Source organism: Hyposmocoma kahamanoa, unplaced genomic scaffold, assembly GCF_003589595.1.
Source record: "Hyposmocoma kahamanoa isolate Upper Pololo Valley unplaced genomic scaffold, ASM358959v1 102, whole genome shotgun sequence".
In the NCBI taxonomy this organism is placed as follows: domain Eukaryota; kingdom Metazoa; phylum Arthropoda; class Insecta; order Lepidoptera; family Cosmopterigidae; genus Hyposmocoma; species Hyposmocoma kahamanoa.
This window is the reverse complement of record NW_020653337.1, coordinates 8,035,958-8,045,751: the sequence shown is the minus strand read 5'-3', so window position 1 is coordinate 8,045,751 and position 9,794 is coordinate 8,035,958. Positions and strand designations below refer to the sequence as shown.

General features: G+C 35.3%; 1 long non-coding RNA gene across 1 annotated transcript; it reads left to right on the top strand.

Moving 5' to 3' along the window:
- The first annotated feature begins 3,739 nt into the window (after positions 1 to 3,739).
- LOC113232644 lies at positions 3,740 to 9,525 on the top strand. Its single transcript, XR_003310642.1, has 3 exons — positions 3,740 to 3,785; positions 4,991 to 5,012; positions 9,153 to 9,525. It is a non-coding gene; the product is annotated as an uncharacterized LOC113232644 (long non-coding RNA).
- The last annotated feature ends 269 nt before the right edge of the window (positions 9,526 to 9,794 follow it).

Sequence of the window (9,794 nt, the reverse complement as noted above, 5' to 3'; positions counted from 1 at the left end):
GTTGAATAACATCGCATTCAATAGTTGGGTGGCTTACGCTTCACCAGTATTTTAAGACCTCTGAATGTACCCTTGAACACATCTGAATGTTCTGTTTATTGTTCGAAATGTGAAGGGGGTAGAGATCTTGGTGTAGTGGCGGTGTGGTACCATTGTTGCGTCGGATTCGAGTGCGAATTGTCACAGGCAGCGTGGGCGATTTTATCAATCGGTTATTATTCTGCGCATAACAAATGGATGATGAGTCATTTACATAAAGCCTTTATGGAGATTGCAGAAGTTACAGGCGAGACAGGAGACATCTTTCATGTGGTAATAATGCAAACGCATTAAATTAGTTTTGATAGTTTAGGTTATTTCAGTAGTTGTATTTTTGTTTGTAATAATCCATAAATATCCTACTATAAGGCATGGGTCTCCTTTCAAAAGAGTATTGCCCAGATTTCACTAAGCTCGTTCCATGTAGATAAAAAATTGTGTGCCACATAGCCAAGAAGAAAACTAACTTATTTATTTAAAAAATCATAAAAAAATATAATTAAACTTGTTTTTTACAACAAACAATTGAAATACGCTATCGATTCATAAAGACAGTTAAGAACACATAGTTCTTTTATAAAGAAAAGCACGTTACTCCTACGACCCGCACCGTTACCGCCTGTAAAGAAGCAAATAAGCAATATCAGGAGCCGTCACTCCTTATCTAAAAACTTGCTTTCCTCGATATTTTCATTCCATTCGACGTAGTCTGTATCGACCGCTATTGTCGAGGTGACATCTAAAAGCATTGTGTCGCACAATCGCGCCATTACCAGCGCTATTGTGACAATGTTAACATATTGTTATCTAGATCAAGCGCCATCTATTGTCCAAAAGATTTTTGTGAGAATTCCGTTGGTTTTTTTAAAAAGCTGGTTTTTATTAACAAATGTCATCAATTTCTGTAAACATTTTTTTGCTTTTTTAATTATCTATATTATACTCAGTAATTGTGTTATTTAAAGCTGAGCTATTATGTCATATAGATAATGAAGTTATTTTTATTTTAACCAAAATTGATTGACAGCGAGGAGTACTTTTGTGTTGGTGACAGACTTAATATATCAGTAAAAATAAATTATACGGTAAATATTTATTAGTTTAGCAATTGCAACTGTGCGAAAACATGGTACTTAGCTGTTATTTGTCTATTGTTTCTAAAGCAATGGGTACCACTGTTCCACTTTTCTTAGTAAATATTGCTACAATTTTAAAATAGGCTTCTCGCTCATAGAGGATGACATGACATTGCTTAGGTGCGCTGACCACGGGCTTTGTTCCGCGGCCACCACAATGACTGGTTAATGAGATCAGATCCATCCTTACTGGACAATAGCACCCCCACCTCACTGCCTCACCTCCCCTTACCACCCGATTTTATTAATTAATTCATTACAATAGAACCAAACCGGCTCGGGAACTATCCATTGTTCCACTGATAGTGACTTGGCAACACTGACCTTCGGGTTTGCTGATACAGGGAGATAATGGTTCAATGGAAATATTTTAATTTAAAGTTTTTAATGTGAATTTCGTAAATCACAATGGCTTCGTGTAAAGTTAATAGTTGTAGCTGCAGTATGATGAGATTGGAAATAAAAATACATTGTTATCGCAACATGCACAAAATTTCATTTTTAAGACAAGGTACATAGCCCAAGAGCTGATATTAAAGCTTTCGTCACATGATCGCAGTAGCTACGCCTTGTCGTTGCTGTGTCGCTTTGATTGTCGTAGCCGGAACGTAGCAAATGCTACGGCGTTACCCCAAACTGTTCTTTGCGCCCGTATCCAAATTATATGCATAAATATCATAAAAGTATATTGCGAAATCATAATGCTACTTTCGAAGAACATACTTATAACTGAATTTTTGAATAATTCATTTGTAAATAGATGGATAGCAACGTTCAATATGAACTGCATTAAAATATTGAAATACAAGTACTTACTTCGTTTGAAAACAAACAAAGTTGTGGCATGCTATAGTCCTGTTCAGAAGCATTGTCTCTATTGTTTTTGAACCACAATGAAATTCGTATAAATAGGAGTCCGTGGATTTTACATAATATGAATAAAATGGACAAAGGGCTTTACTGTTCCTGCCATGGAGACATTTTATTGATTACTATTAGGGTAGCACTTGTATCATGTATTATTTTTAATGTAATTCACTTAAAATTTAAACATGCATTGATGTTATTTGTATGTCAATTAAGCTTATATTACTTATTTAGGTGTAATGGGTTACAATATACACGAAAACTTGAATTCATGATAATCTGTGATGTTTTATTAAACTAAATAGCACTGACAAATGTGTGTTATCGCTTCAAGAGAAGTCAACAAGTGACTAAATCTGGAGCTAGGTACATATGTATTATTGAAACTCAAATGATCTTTGTTTCATTGGTAAGCAAATCATACACGAAAACGTCACATTGACTAAACTCTACTAGTCATTCTTAAGGCAGATTCCCCTAGAGGATTCTCTTTGTAAATACGATGAACATTGTACTTATTTACCATTTACAATATACTTACTATACTTATATACTTATTGTACAATACACTTATTTATCACGTATACATTTATCAATTACAATATTTATTTTAAACATCGTAGATCGAGATAACTGCAAGAGCTGAAAGGGTAAAAAAAATCACAGATTTTTGTCATCTAATTACGCAGAAGCTGTGTAATTTAGTAGCAGTAGAGCTCCTTGAGAAAAAGTTCGTCCAGGGAAGTACAGCAACCTTATCTATTTCTGCCGTCAAGGAGTAATGTCAGCATTACAGTGTTCCGATTTTGGAGGGTAAGGTGTTAGTGAAATTACAAGCACATGGGACTTGTCAACTTATGTCTCAATGTGACGGGCGCAGTGGCTTTACGCCTCAGACTTTTGCGATTTAAAGAGCTGTGTGGTACTGCAACTGTTATGGACAGGTGTAGCTTATTATCAGGCGCACGATTTGTTCGTCCCGTCACTTGATATTATAAAAAAAAATAAACAAAAAAAAAATATACCAACATTTTTGTTTCATCATAGTTTTATTTACACCTCGTAAATGGCTAATTTTGAATGTCAACCGGAAACTTATTATAAAAACGCATACATTGCCCGTTAAATAAATTTGTGAAGACGAGTGTAAACAACAGCCTGTTTAATTTTATTTATTCATCATACTAATGTTATGTTTACCACTATTTTTCATTAAAAAAATGGGTGCTATGCTTCTTAACATAAATTAAAAATATACTGTGACATTTGTGTAAGAATGGTAATTTCTTTAAACCTCTCTCAAAGACACTCTAAAGTAAATAATAAAATTGAAAGAAGCGAAATTCTTAAAGAAGCCAATTTTAGCAACATATTATGCCAAAAGTTATGTCTCAATCTTCGTATAAAAGAAGATTGTGTCTCTTTTCGGTTACAAGCGGTTTAGAATACATACTTAATACTTATTCGTTTCGCACATTTAACTTCCTGTAAAATTCCGTTACAAGGTACCTTTACCTGTGAATCGCCACATTTTGGTTGTCGGCTGTCGGCACGCACCTCAAATACTTCTCTTTTTTTTGTAAATCAAGGTTCAAAAACATCTAGGACTTGTAACCGTCGAAAGTCAATTTTAATATTGCAGCAGTGAAAGATTGAATTTTGATACGTTCCACGGCCGCCACCGCTGCGGTCCATTCAACGCCGGCCGACCGTGTTGCACAATGCACTCTGCATAGGAATATGGTAGGCAAAATTGGAAAAACTTTTGTATAGAAAGATGTGTAGATTTTTCCATGTTTTGGGTGTATTTGTTTGTTCGCGAAAATATTCAATAATAAGTAAGTTAGTTCATTAATTTAACGACGTCAAGGTGTAGCTAAGACAGGTGACGCAAAAGTTATTACCTAGTTCAAGGGAGCAATTAAAAAAAAATACAGAATTTACGGCCTTGATTTTTTTTAAATTTGGTTACATAGGTACATCATACAGTTTTTTCCATGAAGTTTTGAACACGATCTCGGCAAGATGGCTGCCTTCAGCCTTGATGTCGTCGGTTTCAAAAGTTTGTTATTATGTTGATGATGATTGGGGTAAAAATAAAGACCGTAAGTTGTGTAGTTTTTTTTTTCAATTGCTTCCCCGAACTCGGGCTTCCTTTTGCCCCACTATGTATATTTAACGATCGCTATGTTGATTGCCATAATCAAGGAACACACAAACACTGAACGGAAATGTAAATGAAGGATGACATTTTTATCCATAAATTTACTACATAACTTATCTTTTAAATAAAGGTAATGTTATAATCAGTTTAGATGTAAATTTATGAATAAAAGTTTATATGAAAATTGGACTTTTGATTGGAGTTGTAATAACTATAACAATATCTCGCCTTTAAAGGGGTAAGATTGTGCGACAACCAACTTTATATTGTAGATATTAAATGTAAATTTCAGATAAAGGCGATTTTTCCCACTCACGATTCTAGATTACACCCACTGGGCGACTCGCCACAGGCTCTGCTGAAATCATAAAGGCGAAAGATCAAACGGCGGTCTTTGGGCCGATAACGAAATGATACTCTTTGCTGCATGACGGAGTTGAGGGTTTTGCAAATTAGAGTTCAGTTTGATCTTCTGTTTTCGTGCATTTGTAAGTGCGTTTAAGCAAATCTAGTATCGGCGACAGTCAATATTGAAGATACGATAATAAGGCCTTTATGTCAATAAAAAAACAAATCAATTTCAATCGCACAGCTTGTCTTTGTAACTAAGACAAAGCAAATTTATTGGGATGACCTCTATAATAGTCTGTGGTACCTACCTACTTTACTTACCTTATTGGATACGTACGTCGACCGTAAAAGTACCTATTAAATTATTCTTTAGAAAATTTGAAACGCGATTTGAGACCCTTTTCTTTACTTATGATAAATCTTATTGTTACAGGTTCGTGTAACAAGATTTCTGGGTAAGTTGTTGCGCATACCTCATATTCTGCCCTCGGAATGAAAAAAGGCACAACTGCATGCTGTATAAAGTACGCATAGTTGTGCCTTTTTTCGTTACGAAGGCAGTATTGTTATTGCTTCCTACATTATATAGGATCACATTTCAGCTTTGTTTTCTGAACAAGTAAAAAAAAATCGTCAAATATTTCCCCTTCTATAGTAGTAATCTAAATTTTTATTCTTAATATTTAATTATTTTTGTGCTATGATTTATCATTAGTACGATCATTGCGGGAAGTTTACACCATTTTGTTATGCCGTGTATGTTAAGTAACTTGAGACAGTGCAGAATAAGAAACGTTTGGTGAATACTACTTGGAGAATAAATGCAGAAAAATGGGCGATGTTAATCTCAGGTCACACACTGGTGCCCAAGCTCGTCACAAAGGCAAGGCCATCACCATGTCAAGTTCGCTGCCACCACGTACATATTTCGCTAAAGCGCCGCTACAGTAACAATAATGGCTCAGTCCCTATTGTTTGGGCCCGTGGCACATTACGCTTTTGTCTCTGCCCTCCTCCGCTCCTCACAATGCGGCCAGGAAACAAGTGAGCCTTTATTTCGCCTCTTTTTGTCTCGGAGTATCGCTGCTTATTGTCTTCATTCGATTGTTCGGAGCTCTTCAGAGGGCACATTGTTGTGGACTCCAGTTATTGCTGAGCTGACGGATGCGCGTGTTCTAGTGTCGTTTGAATTTTAATAAAGAACTACAGCGAGCTCTTTTTCATAACAGGTTCCGCTTTGGCTGTTAACGTTTTATACATAGGTCTTTAAATGTATTTTAGACCAGACTAAGAAGCAAAAAGTATTTCGTCAGTATAATTCATCAATGATTTTCAAGTAGATGAATATATACCTATCAATTGATATGAGACTGTTGGTAAATAAAAAAAAGATTCTTTAAGGGCCGCGTAGGTTAAGGAAATTAGATGGAAAACGGAGTGATCAGAGTTAAGGATGCAACTAGTTTGAAATAAAAAAAATACTATTTTTTATAAATAGTAATATCGGTTCGGACGGAATAGCTCCGTGGCTGTCATAAGATGCTTACCTAATAACTAATAACGAAATAAAGGTCTTTTTGGACACATAGCAGAACTTGTATTTTGAATATCAACCCAAAACCATCCACAATTTAACGACTAGAAGTCTTACAAAACCCATACAAGTTCCGCTATTGTCAGCATGCAACTTTGTTTGCAGTCCCCTTTCAGTTTACATTTACTCCTTCAACAATGCGTGTGTTGAGTCCAAATTGCACTACGTTCAATTTAAGCAAATAATGGTATATTTTAGCTTAAATAACAGCTAAAATATACCATTATTTGCTTAAACTTAGCAATAATAACCTGTGTATTTTGTGCCGCCTGCGAATACTTTATTTTTTTATTTTAGATTCAACAAAAAAAAAAGTTGAGTCCGCTGTTGCTGCTACCCAATGGACATTCGAAAAATGTTTTGTGAATAAAATTTTTATTTCAGGTAAAAATTGTTTAGTATCATAGACTATCATAAATCAAAGAATCATAAACCCTTTTGTAATAGGCACCTGTGTCCAGAATTTATCGGATCACAGCTTAAATTGTAGCATTCGTCAGCAGTAATTCTTTAAAAGCCTTTTATTTTAGGAAGATTTCTGCTTATTATAGGGTAGGTATATAAAGCACAGCAAATTGAAAATCTTACATTCTAATAGAAGTGGTCAAATGCATGCCACAAGAACAAGAAGGGACTGAAGTCTATTTCTATTTTATTGTAGGTAGTAGGTAAGTACTATTTGTACTGTCTCTTTCAAAGTGCATGTGTTTGACCCTATCGATCTCCTTTATCTGCAATGATACAAGCTGCATCTCCTCTAGTTAGCATTGTTCGCGCGGGCCCATTGTATGGTTGGCTTTGTTCCGGCACGCCCCGCTTTTTCCTTTTCGCTTTCGAAGCGATGTTGCGCCTGAAACTGAGAACTTGCCCTACAAGAGACGCTAGAGTTTGTCAGTGTTTTAGTGAATACTAAATATCTTATAATATAAAGTGTTAGTTACTTAGAACAATAGGTAAACCACTTATTAAATAGTACATAATCTATTATATTATTGACAAGGAAAATCGTGGTAAAGTACATTTGAGTAAATTTATCAGTCAAGAGAAAAATAATCAAAAAATCTTTGCTTACAAACCACATGCACGCGGAATGCAAAAGCAAATGCTAAATATTCTTCAGGCATCGCCGGCCTTTTGAAAATGTCCCTTTCGCCGGGCGGCAGCCGCATTCATATTTCCCGCGTTTTCCATACACAATATTGCGACTTTGTGAGCCGGCGCGCTTCTCAAGTCTCCAAATAGTCCATTGACGAGCGCCGAGCAAACTCGCTATAGCGAATTAACACTATTCATGGGAAGTTTTCAAAGAGGACTACTCTCATACAATTTGGTGGCATTCATAAAGATTCACTCCTTAGCTAGCTCGATGAATAGCTTTATGAATAACGTCCCATTTTAGATGGAGCGTGGATGTATTCCTAGTTATTGAAGATTTGATTTCATAGATACCTACCTATCTACTGCTATTGAATTTTGTTAGCTATATTTGTATTTTAAAATATAACTGGCATGATCTTTTAGTGGTTAGATATCCCAAACTACTGATATTGAAAACCAGATTGATGCTTTTGCAGTTCTTATTCTGGCATTTAAGAATTCTTGCTAAAAGTGGAGTAACTGAGCGACCTTACTTACAACTTCAACATCAAGTAGCACTTTGTTTACAGTGCCAAATTATAGCGCCGCTAGCCCTCGGCTAGATGAGGCAAGAACAATTACCGAACAACAATAGTGCTGGCTGGCTGGCTATCGTAGAAACAGTTGTTGCAGGCGCCAGGCGCCACTGAAAGAACGCGCGCGCGCGCGCGCGCGGAACAAAGGCCCGCCCAATTGTGTTACTAGCGCTTTGTCTCCTCGCGAATAGGGAAATGAGTTGAATGGGAAATTCAAATAATTTTTGACATAATCTTCTTCAGGTTTTGATTAGTGAATGGTTTTCTTTAGGTTGTGAGGTCATGAAAGTATTTGCATACACACAAAACAACAGCGCTTACAAGCGATCAAAAAAATTGGAACATCTTTAATTTCTGTCCGAATTCTTTAATTAAATATTGTTCAATGTAGCAGAAAATTTCTAGGGAGTGGAATACTCGAAGCAATTTTAGACTTTTTTTAGACATGGTTGATAGTACATACCTTTGTACTTTTTACAAAAGCGCATTAAAGAATAATCAATTTGACAAGCTTTGGCATTCCTTTCACCTAAGTAAGATTCATGAAACCCACCCGTAATAACAAATCATAGTCAGAGGACCTTTCAGCCATCTTGCAGGCCTTTGAATGGTGTTAATTTACTGCTGAATTGGCACAACTCCCGAGTGTGAGCCCTCAATGGGAGATTCGGTCGACACAAGCGCGAAATTCTATATGGAAAATGTGGAAAATATAAATAGAGGCTGGAAAAGCGACTCTAAAGGAGGGTGATTTTGTAAAGGCTTCAGCTGTTTTCAATGGCTCACTGTTTAACATTGCTCGTTGAGCAATATTTTCACTTCCCTTTTCAATGTAAGAGACTGGTACCTATATTAGAAAAGGACATGGGATCTTTAAAAACATCTCCTCGATGAAGAAACTTGTTTGTTTTAACATTTGAAAGAAAAAGGAATCCTTTTAAGAAGTTTCGAAGAAAAGGGTAATGGACACAAAAACAGAACAAGTATTGAATTTTCTCCGCTATTGTAAGGATTTTGAGCGAAATTTTATATAAGTGGTATAATGCTTAATATAATAACTTTATAAAATGTTTTCTACGATTAAGTTTTTTTTTATTATTTCTCTTGGCTTTTAGTCTTTTACTTTGTGTACTTTTTGAAGTCGTTGGAAAACATTTTCTATCATAGAATTTTTCACTTTGACACGGTTGTCAAAATTTGTACCAAAATGTACGAAGTATTGTGTGTTTATAATTCGCATTTATTATATCACAAAAGTATTAATTATATTCTTAAGATATACTACGTGCTCAAAGTACTCAATTCAATAAGAATGTTGTCTTTTTTAGTTGCGCCACTGGAATCATTTGACCTGATGGTAAAATAGAAAGATACCAACATGCCTTATTTTTCTAAGAAATCTTTCAAAAAGAGTCGCTCAGATAGTCCACCGCCGAGCGATAAAGTTTCCATGGAACCTGGACGAAAGAAATGGAACTATCAATTTTGTGTGAAAATCATGGTTTTCTCAGTCATAATTATTTCCCAAGTTTGCCTCTTTGTGTATGTATTTGCGACGGGGGATAATGAAATATTTAAATTTGATGACAGTAAATTGAAAAACAATATATTGTCCATTTGAATAAAATCGATTCAAATACTATTCGCAAATATTTTGCGTAATTATTTAGGTAATTGCTCTTTTTAAAATACAACTGTTTGACTATGTAGCCAGTGTTGTGCTTTTTCTATCTTACTTAAAGTATGCCATTTTTAAAATTTTATCATAAATGTTTATTTATAGTTTCTAAAAAAAACACTGTGCTGTATAGCGGCGCTTACAAAGTCGTGAGCGACGACATCTCACAAGTCTTTGATCATGAGTCATTCTAGAAGGATTCCATTTTTCCTATTAAAATGTGTAATAGGTAGATACCACATTACGAGATAAAATGTGTAAATAATTCGAGCTAGTAGCTATTTTCAGTATT